General features: G+C 44.4%; 1 long non-coding RNA gene across 1 annotated transcript; it reads right to left on the bottom strand.

The window, feature by feature from the left end:
* Positions 1-537: 537 nt before the first annotated feature.
* Positions 538-11,366, bottom strand: LOC119869345. The gene is made up of 3 exons (XR_005369908.1): positions 11,022-11,366; positions 8,793-8,938; positions 538-1,114 (listed from the first exon to the last, which is right to left on the bottom strand). It is a non-coding gene; the product is annotated as an uncharacterized LOC119869345 (long non-coding RNA).
* Between the last annotated feature and the right edge of the window lie 2,234 nt (positions 11,367-13,600).

Raw genomic sequence — 13,600 nt, 5'->3', positions numbered from 1 at the left:
GACACAGGCAGAGGGAGAAGCAGGCTCCACGCAGGGAGCCTGATGTGGGACTCGATCCCGGGACTCCGGGATCACTCCCTGAGCCAAAGGCAGACGCTCAACTGCTGAGCCACCCAGGCGCCCCATGATTTGCATTTTAGAAGGATTGCTTGGCTGGTATATGGAATCTGGATTAGACATGTAGAAAAGAGGCTGATGTCAGCCTCCTGACATGGGTAATGTTCTACAACAGTACAACAGGAGGAAGGGCAGTGTGGGTGATCACAGAATGAATGGACTACATGTGATGCTTGTTGGGATGCAGGGCCGGGGAAGGATGCTGACCCATTCTCCATGTGGGCAGCTGCAGCACGAGCCTGACCTAAGGTGGAGAGGAGCCTGTGGAGGTGCTTCTGCACATTGTAGGAGGGGCTGTTGTTCACCCCAGCAACCAGCAAAATGTTAGGTATGTGACGTGAGTTTGGTAAATCCTAGCTCAATAAATAAGTGTAAAGAAACAAAATGGTAAAGTTATCCCCTTGGCTACACCCTTGGCAAAGAATGGCGATCCTGGTCATGAAACTGGAAATCCCCCTAATTACCTCTTTGACCTTCTGGACCAGCCACATCCTATCAGGACCAGAACCAGAACTCAGATCTCCCTAGTTAGGGAGGATGGGAATACTCAATACTTCATTTAATCCCTGCGATGAACATCCTAGGTGGAAAGACCAGCCCCATTTTAGAGACGAGGAAACTGGGGCTTGGAGGGATTCAGCAACTGGCCCAAAGCCAATGGGCCAGACTTCCTCACTCCATCCCACAGCTTCTTGTTTCCTTGAAGGCTCTGAACTCTTCACCTTTGATAGAGAACAAGAACAAATTCCTGGAAGTGATCTGCTGCACCTTTTGGCTGGAAAATATTTCTTTGAAAAAATATCCTGTCATCTTCTTCTTTTTTCTTCATATTTCAGAGTCTTGGGCCACAGCTTTTAACTTAATCTGCTGGAAAATATAGCCTGGCCATGTATCCTGTCACTCTGATCTGAGGCACAGCTCTCAACCACAAATGATTTCCACTTCTCATTAAGAAGATTCATTCATCACATCCTATCCAGGGCCTCGTTGTTCTTCCCTGAAACATATAATTAGAATAAAATTAGAAACCCAGAGTATCAGAACTTCCTCTGGCCTGTCCCCTTACTGTTAGATGGGAAAACTGAAGCCCAGAGAGGGGAAGGGACCAGCCCAGAGTCACACAACCATGAACCTCAGTCTCCCAGCTCGGCATTCAGTTTTCTTCCCTCAGCTCTTGTACACACTAAAGGAAGTCAGAAACCAGCAGGTTACTCCTGAGGGTCAATTCACTGTCTCCTTTGAGATGGATTTCGTGTGGTTTGATTCCTGAGGTTCTGAGCTGTCCACTGAACTCTCCTTCCACTCACTTGCTTCTGAAACCAAGATCTGTGTAGCAGAACCACATGCTCACACTATGGTGTAAAGAGCCCAAAGAACAAGAAAAGGTGAGCTGAAAGGGAGTTGGGGCAGTTGGGAAAAAAAAAAAAAAAGACAGGAGCCAAAGATAACACACACACACACACACACACACACACACACACACAATTGCATCTACCTCTCGAAACATCTATTCTTGCCAGGCACTGTGCTAGACAAGATGCACTAATTTCCTCATTTAATCCCCAGGTCAACCCTACAGGGTGAAAACAACTAATGTTCCCATTTTTGGATGGGGGAGATGGGGTAACTGGCTGATGAACATTAAGAAGGGAGTTTGTAATGAGCAGCAGGTGTTATACGCAACTGATGAATCACTAAATTCTACTCCTGAAACTAATAATACACTATAGTTAACTAACTTGGATTTAAATTTTTAAAAATATATATTCCTGGGGCACCTGGGTGGCTCAGTTGGCTACACATCTGCCTTGGGCTCAGGTCATGATCCCAGAGTCCTGGGATCAAGCTCCATGTCCCGCTCCCTGCTCAGTGAGGAATCCTCTTCTCCCTCTCCCTCTCTCTCTCTCTGTCAAATAAAGAAAATATTTTAAAATACATACATATATGTATATGTACAATATACATATATATTCCTATTTTTAAAATGAGCAAATTGAGGCTCAGAGAGGCTAAAGTAACTTGTCCAAGGTCATGGTGGTGCCAGCAGCGGAAGGAATCACGGTCTATCTGATCCCAAGTACAGCACTCGGTGTGTTGCACCTAGCTCTCCTCGTGCACAGGCTTTGTGCCCAGGTTTTTCCCCTCTGTGGGCCTCAGTGGCCCTCTGTGTAAAATGAAACAAGCATGCCCCCACCGTTGCAGAGATCTATGGAAAAATACGACAAGAGGAACAACCAAAAGGCAGTGAGGGAGCACTGCGCCCCTCTGCTCACAAGGCCATCAACGGGAAACTCTGCTCATCAGAGTAGAGGCAGGAGTTTGCACATTTCATTACCATTCTCCACTCCACCTTCCACTTCAGTCTGACTCAGCCTTTCAGAGATTGCTCTTTGGCTCCTTGAAATGTTCCCCACCAAGGGCAGGGCTTCTGATGGGCTTCTCCTGCCCTACACTTGACCTCTGGACTCTTGAGGCCCTCGCTGCCAACCCAGCAGTGGGTTCACACCCTCCTTTTCTGCCAGGGGAGGCCAGGAAAGAGAAGGGAAGAGCCTGGAAAGCCTGGTCTCTCCCACATGCCCTGCAAAGGGGACCAAGTCACCACTATGTCAGGTACTATAAATTCAGTTATTCAAGTGTCTGCCCTGTGCTAGACCCTACGTAGGGACAGAGAAATACAAAGCCACAAAGGAAGTTAACCTAGTTGAGCCTCAGTTTCCTCTTCTGTAAAATGGAGATAAACCTCTTCATTTAATCCACACACAACCCTATGAAATAAATATAATTGTTTATCCTGTGGAAGTTCTGCCCAGATCATAAGAAATGCTCGGTAGACAGACCTATTATATTACAAAGAGTCCTGCCCTCAGAGAGCTCCCAGCTTGGTGAGGGAAGCAGGTTGTGCACCCAATAATATGTGCTTCCATTCATTGAACAACTCTCTTTTCCAGGAATTGCAGGTACAGTATTTCTCTCACAGAACCCTACCAATCCTAGCATCCCTTCATTTGATACCCAAGGAAACTGAGGCACCTAAAAAAGGCAATTTGCTTCAGGTCACCTAGCTAGGAATTTCACCCCAAGATTCCAAGTGTCTCTTCTTGGCTCACCCTGTTTCAAATCAGGCTTCGGGAAGCTCTGGAGCTGGGATCCCTGGGTGGCTCAGCAGCTGAGCATCTGCCTTTGGCCCAGGGTGTGATCCCGGGGTCCTGAGATCGAGTCCCGCATTCAGCTCCCTGCATGGAGCCTGCTTCTCCCTCTGCCTGTGTCTCTGCCTCTCTCTCTCTCTTTCTCTCTCTCTCTGTGTGTGTGTGTGTGTGTGTGTGTGTGTGTGTGTCATGAATAAATAAATAAAATCTTTTTTTTTTTTAAAGGAAGCTCTGGAGTTGAGTTCCAGGCCAGAGTCTGTATCATCCAGCAGTAGCCCTCTTGGAGGAAGGAGATTAACAGCTAGAAGAAACAAAGCCCAAAGGAACCCCCAGGTAGCCCACTCAGGACTGACCCAGAATGCCTGACAAGAGAGGCTCCAGGTACAAGGGCAGGGATGGGGACAAAATGCCCACGGAACCTTGTGGAGCTTTGAGAAGGAACCATTGGGAAGGGCCAGTATTCCTCCCTGCATGACCTAAGGGAGGGACTGGCAAAAGGCAGAAGGAGGCTGGGGACATAGCCCAGGCAGCAGAGGATGAAGCCCCATCTGATGCCTGTGGAGATAGAGAGGAGAGGACAGCCCATCACCAGGCATCCACAGGACCCCATCTGCATCCTCAACCCCATGGGGAATACAAGAAAGATGCCTGAAGCCCAGCTCTCCTGGGGGCTTCACTTTCCTTCATGGAGAAAGCCTGACCATGGGAGAAAAGAATAATCTTCATAACAACTCCATAAGGCAGTAGTTTTCATCATTCATGATTGTAAGATGAGGAAACAAAGCCTCAGAGAGGAGAAGCAATTCACGCAGGTCAATCTGTCCCCACCCTGAGCCCTTCTAGCTCTTCCCCTCTGACTCATGTCCCTTGGCCCCTCCTTCTCCAGTTCCTCTCAAGTTTAGAGGAGAGGGACACGTGGGTCTCCACCACAGAGGCCTCAGGATTGGTTGCATGGCATACACTTCTAAAGCTTTTTATAGGGACGCCTGAGTGGCTCATTGGTTGAGAGTCTGCCTTTGGCTCAGGGCGTGATCCCAGAGTCCTGGGATCGAGTCCCACATCATGTTCCCCGTAGGGAGCCTGCTTCTCCCTCTGCCTCTCTCTATCTCTCGTGAATAAATAAATAAAATCTTTTACAAAAAAAAATTTAATGAAGCTTTCTATAAATACTGATCCCCAGGTCCTGTTATAAAGTTTCTGATTTGGGTGGTTTGGACAGGGCCCAGGAATCTGCATCTTTAAATAAATGCCACAACAATTTCTGATTTGCAGTGGTGGCTACAAATGACACTCTTGAGATGTTCTTGACCTCCTTGACCTCCATCCCAAGGCCCAGTGAGGAGTGTGGAAAAGTCACCCCCACAGCATGAGCCGAGAGAGCTTCATATCTGTCACATAAGGGTTTTCCCTGAAGTCGGCAAGAACTCAGATTTATTCATTCTCTGGGTCACTCACCCTAAGATACTGAGATTCTATGATTCTGGGATTTTGTCCTCAGATCTGGTGAAGCAAGAGATGGAGGTAGACCTTGCAGATTCCTGATAAGGAGCAAAGAGGAGGCAGGCAACAACAGTGATAGCTATCATATATTAAGTGCCAGGTCCGTTACACAGATTATTACATTTAACTCCAACTACGCTATGGGTATTATTTTCACTCCCATTTTATAGATGAGAAATTTGAAACCCAGAGTTATTATGTGGCTTGCTCAAAATTAGCTTAAAAAGGACAAAGCCAGGATTGAGTTCATGTTGTCTCCAATGTGAAAATCTGAAACCTCTCCTGCCACTGCCGCTGAAAAGCCATAATACCAGCACCATGTAATTCAGGAAATGCCAAAAAGTTCCTCAGCTCTAATCCTTCTCCCCCTTTGCCAGTTACAAGTATTTGGCGTTCCTTTCAATTAACATTATAATTCTTGGAGCCCAAGTCCACTTCTGTTCAAGTGCATATGTACCAGGGAGAGAGGTAAGTACTCCAAGCCAGTGGCTCTCTAAGTGTGGTCCCTGAACCATCATCACCTGGGACCTTTCTAAAAATGCATATTCTAGGGCACCTGGGTGGCTCTCAGTTAAGCATATGACTCTTGATCTCCACTCAGGTCTTGATCTCAGAGTCATGGGTTCAAGCCTTGCATTTGGGTTCCAAACTAAGCATGGAGACTACAACTTAAAAAAAAAAAAAAAAAAAAAAAAGCACATTCTAAGGCCACACTGCAGACCTACAGTTATGGGTTGAATTGTGTTTCCCTCAATTTCATCTGTTGAAGTCCTAACTCCCAGTACTCAGAATGTGACTATATTTGAAGACAGGGTCTTTAAAGAGGTAATTAAGCTTAAGTGAGGTCACTGAAGTAGGCCCTAATCCAATACAACTAGTGTCTATAGAAGAAGAGATTAGGACACACACACACACACACACACACACACACACAGGATGAAGACCATGTGAAGACACAGAAGAAGACAGCCAAGGAGAGAGGCCTTTAGAAGAAACCTACCCAACCCTATGAACACCTTGATCTCAGATTTCTAGCCTCTAGAAGTGTAAGGAAATAAATCTCTGTCGTCTAAGCCACCCCAGTCGGTGGTACTTCATTATGGCAGCTCTAGCTGCTAATACACCTACTAAATCAGAAATTCTAGGACCTAGCAGTTTGTGTTCTAACAAGCCCTCTAGGTGATTCTGAGTACACTAAAGTGTGAGAACCACTGCTCTAAGCCATAATCAGACATGTATACTTCTTTGTTGCTGGAAAGTGTGAATATAAGCCTGATCTGGCTTCAGCTATGATTCTAGCCTGGTGGGGCCAGCCTGCCTGAGAGACTAAAGTCAAATGCAGTGGGAAGCAAAGGTGAAACATGGCGTGGGAGAGTGAGAGTGACAGCCAGCAGAGATGGGATGACATAGATGACAGGGTTCAAGTCCATAGAGGCCTCTATGGATCCTCTAGGATAACCCAGGCCAGTTCACTCTCCAGTTTTGACAATTAAAAGTTACCTTTGTCAGCTTCACGTCTGTAAATAGAGTGTACACCCCCAACAGGTTAGACACGGTTCATTTTCCTTACGTGCTCCAAAGCACTAGGCACCAGGATCAGGGAATACAGGTGTCTTCTAAGCAACTATTACTTGACAAACTCTCATGGAGTCACCACTCGTCCCCATCCTCACAGCCATAGCTGAGTGCTGGCCTCATAAACCCTCATCCAGATCACTGCAACAACCCCTAACTGGTCTACATCCAACCTCTCATCCTCCCACCCCCCCCCCTCCGCCTGACTCTTCAAAAGAGCCTTGCTATGTCCCTCTGTTGCCTCTGCCTTATCCTCCTATGCAATCCCATTCACCCTTCAAATCCAGCTCCAGTCTCTCATCCTCCCCAGGTGACTTTCCTCACTCCCTGTGTCCCACCGCCCAGGCTCAGTGGACCTCTCCTCCCTCAGCACTGTGGGAGAGGTAACATTTGTTGAGTGCTCACTATGTGCCAGGCTCTCTGGAAGACTTTACAATCATTACCTCTTTGAATCCTCACAACCACGGATGATCATTTTCCCCATTTTAGAGATGAAACACAGAAGACTAGGTGACTTGCCCAAGATCACACTGCTACTAAGTAGCAAAGTTAGGATTTTAAACAATGAAGACTGGCTCTAGAGTCCTCACTCTTAATTGTGACACAATACTACCTCCACATACTCTCATTTCTGTTCTTTTACCAGGTAAGAATTTCTCCTGTGGCAAGCTTTTTAAGTATAAACTCAGTATGATGTGATGCTTTCATTAGAGAGCACAATTTACAGTGAACATACCACAGTGGAGAGGAAGAGTCTGTTACTGGGGAACTAGTAAGAGGCATGGTGGAGGCTGGAGATGGCAGTGTCTGATGTCTTTAGGATGCCTTAGCAAGGCTTGACCCTCTGTTCTCCAATAGTGGATGGTTAAGGTGAATGGAAGGTGAGAGAAGCCTACCCTAGTGACAGTGCTGGAGGGACAGCAAAAGAAAGAATATTCCTCTTGAGCCAAAGCATGGGGATGTGTAAGTCTGGATTTGCTCTGTGATGTTCAGGTTTTATAGTCATACACTTATAGCTGTAAAAGCACCTTTATCATTGACATTCCTGAAGGAAAAATCACTTTGTTATGGCGAGTCTGCAACTATCCAGCCCTTAACTTGCTTTGCCCCATTGACGCAATTGTCTCTATAATTCCATTCCTTATAACATAATATTTCTTAGGAATGCAACTTCTGCATCCTAATAGAACAAGGTACATGACTGGTGTCTGTTGGGATGTCTGTCCCCCCTGATTGAGCACCTTGAGGGTGAGACTGTGTCAGCTCTATTGCTGGACTTTAGAGCACAGACAACGTGCCCAATGGCTGTTTGCTGTGTGCTGCCTCTGCCAACACCCACCATCCCTCCTGAGAACACACCCTTTATTTCTCTTCTCTGTCATATCTTTTGGCAAATATAACATCATCAGCTGGTCTGACTACCCTGATCTGTCTCCTGCAAGCAGCTTGGCTCATTGCAAACCAGGATTGCCCATAGCCCATATTCACATGAAACCACAATACACACCATCACACGCTGCCATCATTACCATTACAAGGCTTTTAGCGGCCTAAGAGACCTGGGTTCAAACTCCAGCTCTACTACTCCCCAGCCCAGAGATCTTGGGCCAGTCATGCAGCTTCTCTTAGCCTCAGTTTCTTCATCAGAAAAATGGAGATAATAAAATACTACATGCACACAGTTATCAGGAAGATTAAATGAGATAATGTATAAAGACTGGTATAGGACCTGACATATAAGCATTACACAGATGAAGGTTGTTGTTTACACTGTGTTTTCCTCGCAAAAGTCCTGAGAAAGAAGCAGAGATGGTTCTGGTATTAATTTACAGAAGAGGAAACTGAGGAACAGGAAGCTTAAGTGGTGAACCCTGGGTCACACAGACCCTACCAGCTCCCTTCCTGCTTCCATACCCATTGGGTTCCAAAAGCCTACTCAAGGAAGCAAACAGTACCGTGAGGGAACGGCAAATGGCTTTTGTGGTGGTCTAGAATTAGGATGAGCCAGTTAAGTCTGCAGACTTTGGCTCTGGGAACTGAACCCACCCTTTGCTTCAATTTCCCTCAAAAAGCCTGAGACCACATTAGCCATGGGATAGTGACCTCCTGCTCCAGCCACTCACAGTCCTGCACCAAGAGGTGTGAGCACTGGGCCCTACCTTTTACTCCACAGATCAGCAGGTGTGCAACTTTGGGATAATCACATCCCCTCTCTGAGCCTCAATTCCCTCATTTTTCTCCCTCCAGGGATAATAACATTTGATCTATAAAGTCATTCAAGAACCCAACAAACTATTGCATATAAAGTACCTAACACAGAACACAAAACCTGGTCCACATGGTGTGGACAGAAGCTGTTTGATGATGATGGTCATGGTGATGCTGGTAGTGATGATATAAAATCTCTCTCCTCAGCAAAATGGGTACAAGGACACAGTAAGATTTAAGGCCCACCTGAATAAACACTGGGCATGTATATCCTGGTAGGTCAGGTGATGCTATTGGAATTCAGGGTGAATACAGGTGCCACCGGATATGATTGTGCCCCAAGTCTGCCTTGCCTTCACCTCTCTCCTTCAAGTTGCTGAGTAAAGAAAGAACTAAGAAAAGGAATGGCTCAGTTAACGCTGATTTTTTAAATGCATCTTATGCCCCAAACCCAGAGCTGAGAACTAGGCTGGGCCATGGGGAAGGCTCCTTCATTTGCACAAGCTGGACACTGCTAGTCAGAACCTACACAGGCTGCCAGGGACGACCCTGAGACATTTTCAGGGGATCCATGAGGTCAAAATTCTTTTTGTAATATATTTAAAAGGTTTGATATTATTTTTTTTACTCTCGTGTCATGAGTATACAGTGGAGTTTGTCAGAGTGCATGATATAAGATATAATAGACTGAACCCAGAAGTAGGTATGGGAACTCAGCTGTCTTCTTTTAAGCCAGACATTAGCGAGATTTACAAAAACTTAAACAATGTCATTCTTCTCATTTTATTTGTCCCAAAAAATACAGTTATGTTTCATTTAAACTATATAATTTAAATTAACACATAATGAGTTTGTTATTGCATTTGAAATGAATTAATAAATAAAATGGTTACATTTTTGTTTTAATTTCTATAGTAAATATCTATACCTCTAGCTCACATAAATTAAAAGTCTTTGGGATCTTGAGACTAAAATGTTTGATAACCACTGCCTCAGACAGACTCTGTTGCATGTGCACCAGGGACCTGAACAAGAAAACCTGCAATAGCATTATCTTAGCAAAATATCTGCAATGGCAAAAACTGGAGGAACTCAAATGCTCACAAACAGGAAAACAATAAAATGAATTATGATATAGTCACCCAGTGGAATATTGTATATCATTGAAAATAAATGAATTATAGCTTTAAAAGACAAAGGAGGGGGATCCCTGGGTGGCTCAGTGGTTTTGCACCTGCCTTCGGCCCAGGGCATGGTCCTAGAGACCCGGGATCGAGTCCCACATCGGGCTCCCTGCATGGAGCCTGCTTCTTTCTCCCTCTGCCTGTGTCTCTGCCTCTGTCTCTCTCTGTGTCTGTCATGAATAAATAAATAAAATCTTTAAAAAAAATAAAAGACAAAGGATATTTCTAAGATTTATTTTTATTTACATTTAGTAAAATCAAAGCATGACAGAGAGAACCTACTTTATGATATCATTCTATAAAGCTCAAAAACAAACTAGAAACTAATAATGCATATTTAGGGACATACACATATGTGATAAAACTTTTTTAAGCAAGAAAATTATAAATACATAATCCACCCCCTTAGATGGAGCGTGAAGGCTGAGATGAAGGAGGGACACACACAAAATGAACACAAATCTGAACTGTTCTTGCTCACAAAGTTTATGTTCCAATTTTTAGGTTGGATGGTGGCTGATGGGGAGCCATTTTATTAAGATGCTTCATAATTATACATATGGTACATTCTCTTTTACTATATATTGAATGTAATATTAAAAATAATGTAACATGTAGTACCAGACTGTAACACCTAGTACCATTTCCCATTAAAAAGAAAAGGAGGCAACAGGCAAGCTGCATTTTAAACTAGGAACCTATTGAAGCCCCTTCCACCCCAAGCTCTTGTGGAAATGGCTGTTTGCAGGTCTGAGACAGGAAATGTATGAAATGGAACATCTTGTCATCGGAGAAAGCAGGGCAGCTAGCAGAGACTACCGAGGTCACTGTCAAAAGGATTCAGGAGCTAAGGTGAAGAGGTTCCTGTTAACCAAAGATGGGATGGGACCGTTTGAGCACCAGCAAAGATAAAAACTGAAATGTACTGAAACACATCATACTTATTTAAATCCACGAGTTCATAATGACACATAATCATCTCATTGGTCACCTTTGGGTAACGCCAAGGAACCAACTCATCATTTTAAAAACTGAATATAAATGGAAAGACTCAAGCACTTATCCTGCCTTTCCTGTACCTTGGCATATCCAAATAGTTAATGAGAGGATGGTATTCTTTATAGGGAGTCCAGCTAAAGAACAAATAGAAGGTGATAAAACTAGAACATCACTGTTTTACAAACTCTGAAGAAGCTGTTGATCTAGGTAATGATGCTGGATGGCTGCTAACAACCAAAAGAGACACAATGATTAGACTTTTGTGTGCAAATGAAGATAAAATTTCACCCACCACCTCTGAACTGTTCTTGCTCACAGAGAAAAGCTGATGAGGGCTCTCGATTTAACCACTGATATCCAGGAAATACAAGGTCAGATAAATATATTAAGTGACACCATGGGATGCAGCAGTCAGCAAAGTCCAGATGTGGGCAACAGGAGAAACAACCCAGTTTCTTCAACAAATGTATAGCTGAAGAAAAATAAGAGGAGAGGGTATTCTACAGATTAGAAGAGACTTAAAAGACACCAATAGCCAATTACAGGATATGGAACTTATTTGAATTCTGAGTCAAAGTGTAAAAGAAATTAAATTATGAATTAACCTAGGAAATTTGAACACTATGTATTTGGTGATATTAAGGAATTTTTTGTTATTTTATTAAGTATGTAATGACATTATAGTTATGTATTTTTTCCATTTTTTATTGTGGAAAAATACATGACATAAAATTTACCATCTTAACCATTTTTAACACAGTAGTATTAAACACATTCATAATGTTGTGCAACCATCACCACTGCCCGTCTCCATAACTCCTTCCATCTTATAAGACTGAAATTCTCTACCCCTATTAAACAATTAACTCCCCATCCTCCCCCCTCCCCAGCCCCTGGCAACCACCATTCTACTTTCTGTCTCTAAGATTTTGATTAAGTACCTCATATAAGTGGAACTATATAGTGTTTGTCTTTTTGGACTGGCTTATTTCTATACTTAGGTATTTTAATGCATCCTTAAATGTATACACATGATGACATGCTGCCTAGACTTTTCTTGAAAATAATCTGGGAGCACGGTAGGATGGAGAGAGTGGGCAGGAGTAAATGAAACAAGATAGGCCATGGGTTGACAACTGTTGAAGCTTGGTGATAGGTACATGGGAGTTCATTATTCTCTCAAATATCCTTCTACTTTTGTAAGAGTTTATCATAAAACTTCTTTCAAAGAGCAAAGGCAAAATAAAAATCTTTCCAAGCAACAAAGAAAGATAATAAAGAAGCAGGAAGAGGTTACAATCATTTGGGTGGAGGATGGTGATCCCATTAAGAGAGCATGAGAAACCATTGGGGTGGAATGATGATGAGTTGAGATTTGCACGTATTGACTTTGAGATGCCATACCCCCTCATTTAAACATCCATCACAGGGATCCCTGGGTGGCGCAGCGGTTTGGCGCCTGCCTTTGGCCCAGGGCGCGATCCTGGAGACCCGGGATCGAATCCCACGTCGGGCTCCCGGTGCATGGAGCCTGCTTCTCCCTCTGCCTATGTCTCTGCCTCTCTCTCTCTCTCTGATGTAACTATCATAAATAAATAAAAATTAAAAAAAAATAAATAAATAAATAAATAAACATCCATCACAAATCAGTGCATCTTGGAAAGAGCATATCGGGGTCATTTAAGAAAAACTTCAAAATGAAGCAAGCAAACCATTTCCAACACTACCATGGAGAGCTCCATCCTTTATGCTTCCTATGCAGGAAAGTCAGTGTTTCTCTCCTCCCTAGGTTTCCCGGCCATAAGTTAGTTCCGTATCTGGGACAGCTTCCCCAGTCCTGTGGTGACTGAAATGCGACTCAGTATTTGGTACCTTGGACACCATCAAAGAAGGGAGGAGACCTTGGCAGGGGGACCAGGAAGGCTTTTCAGAGTAAACAATTCACCTCACCTGACAGAGAGAAACTGAGGCTCAGAGAGAGCTGAAGTTGCCCACCAAACAGAGCTCCTTCATGTTACAGCCACCAGTAGAGCTCAGAGCTGAGAGTTCTCAGCTGAGAGGGACTGGGCCAAGGAGGCAAAAGATAAGTAGCATCTTAAGCTCTGAACCTACTGAAGCCTTGTTCATCCCAAGTCCTCTGGTCACCCTATGGAAAATCCGCAGCCCCTAGCAATACTGAACAATTCAAGTCTAGGAGAAGTGAGATCTATGGGACATCAACACTTGCAACTCTCTCCATCTCCCATCCCTAAACCTCAGCACCTACAAAATGGGGCCCCTCCTCCTGACCTCACACTGAGGAGCCCCCACCATCCATCCAGGCACCCAGGCAGAAACCAAAGGGACCTAACTGATGATATGTCCAATCCCCCACACCTCACAAGATCCATCAATTATTTACTGAGCACCTGCCATGTGCCAGGCACCCTTCTATTGTTGAGAACATGTCAATAAACAAAACAGATGAAATCCCTGCCCTTGTGGAGCTTACACTGTAGTAGAGGGAGACAGACAATAACCATAACAAGTAAGTTAATGATGTGGCATATTAGAAAGTAGAGGTAGTAGGGACTGGGGTGCTGGGTGGGAAGCAGTCCATCACTAAGACCATATCTGTATCCTCCCTGCCCTGGTCCAGGCCTTCTCTTCTCTCTCTTGGACCACCATAGCAGCCTCCACTCTGCCCTCCCTCCCTCACCTGGCCCCTAGTTATCCATCCTAGAGTCAAGCTCATCTTCCTCAGTCCCAGATCTGATCATTGCCACTCCCTTTGTAAAACCCTCTTATTACAAATCCCTCCAGGACCTGGACCTGTACAGTGCCTGCCTGCTCAGCTTCATTACCATGCACCACTCTGCCCTCCAACCACAC

This window comes from Canis lupus, chromosome 15 (assembly GCF_011100685.1).
Source record: "Canis lupus familiaris isolate Mischka breed German Shepherd chromosome 15, alternate assembly UU_Cfam_GSD_1.0, whole genome shotgun sequence".
In the NCBI taxonomy this organism is placed as follows: domain Eukaryota; kingdom Metazoa; phylum Chordata; class Mammalia; order Carnivora; family Canidae; genus Canis; species Canis lupus.
This window is presented reverse-complemented; position numbering and strand designations above follow the sequence as displayed.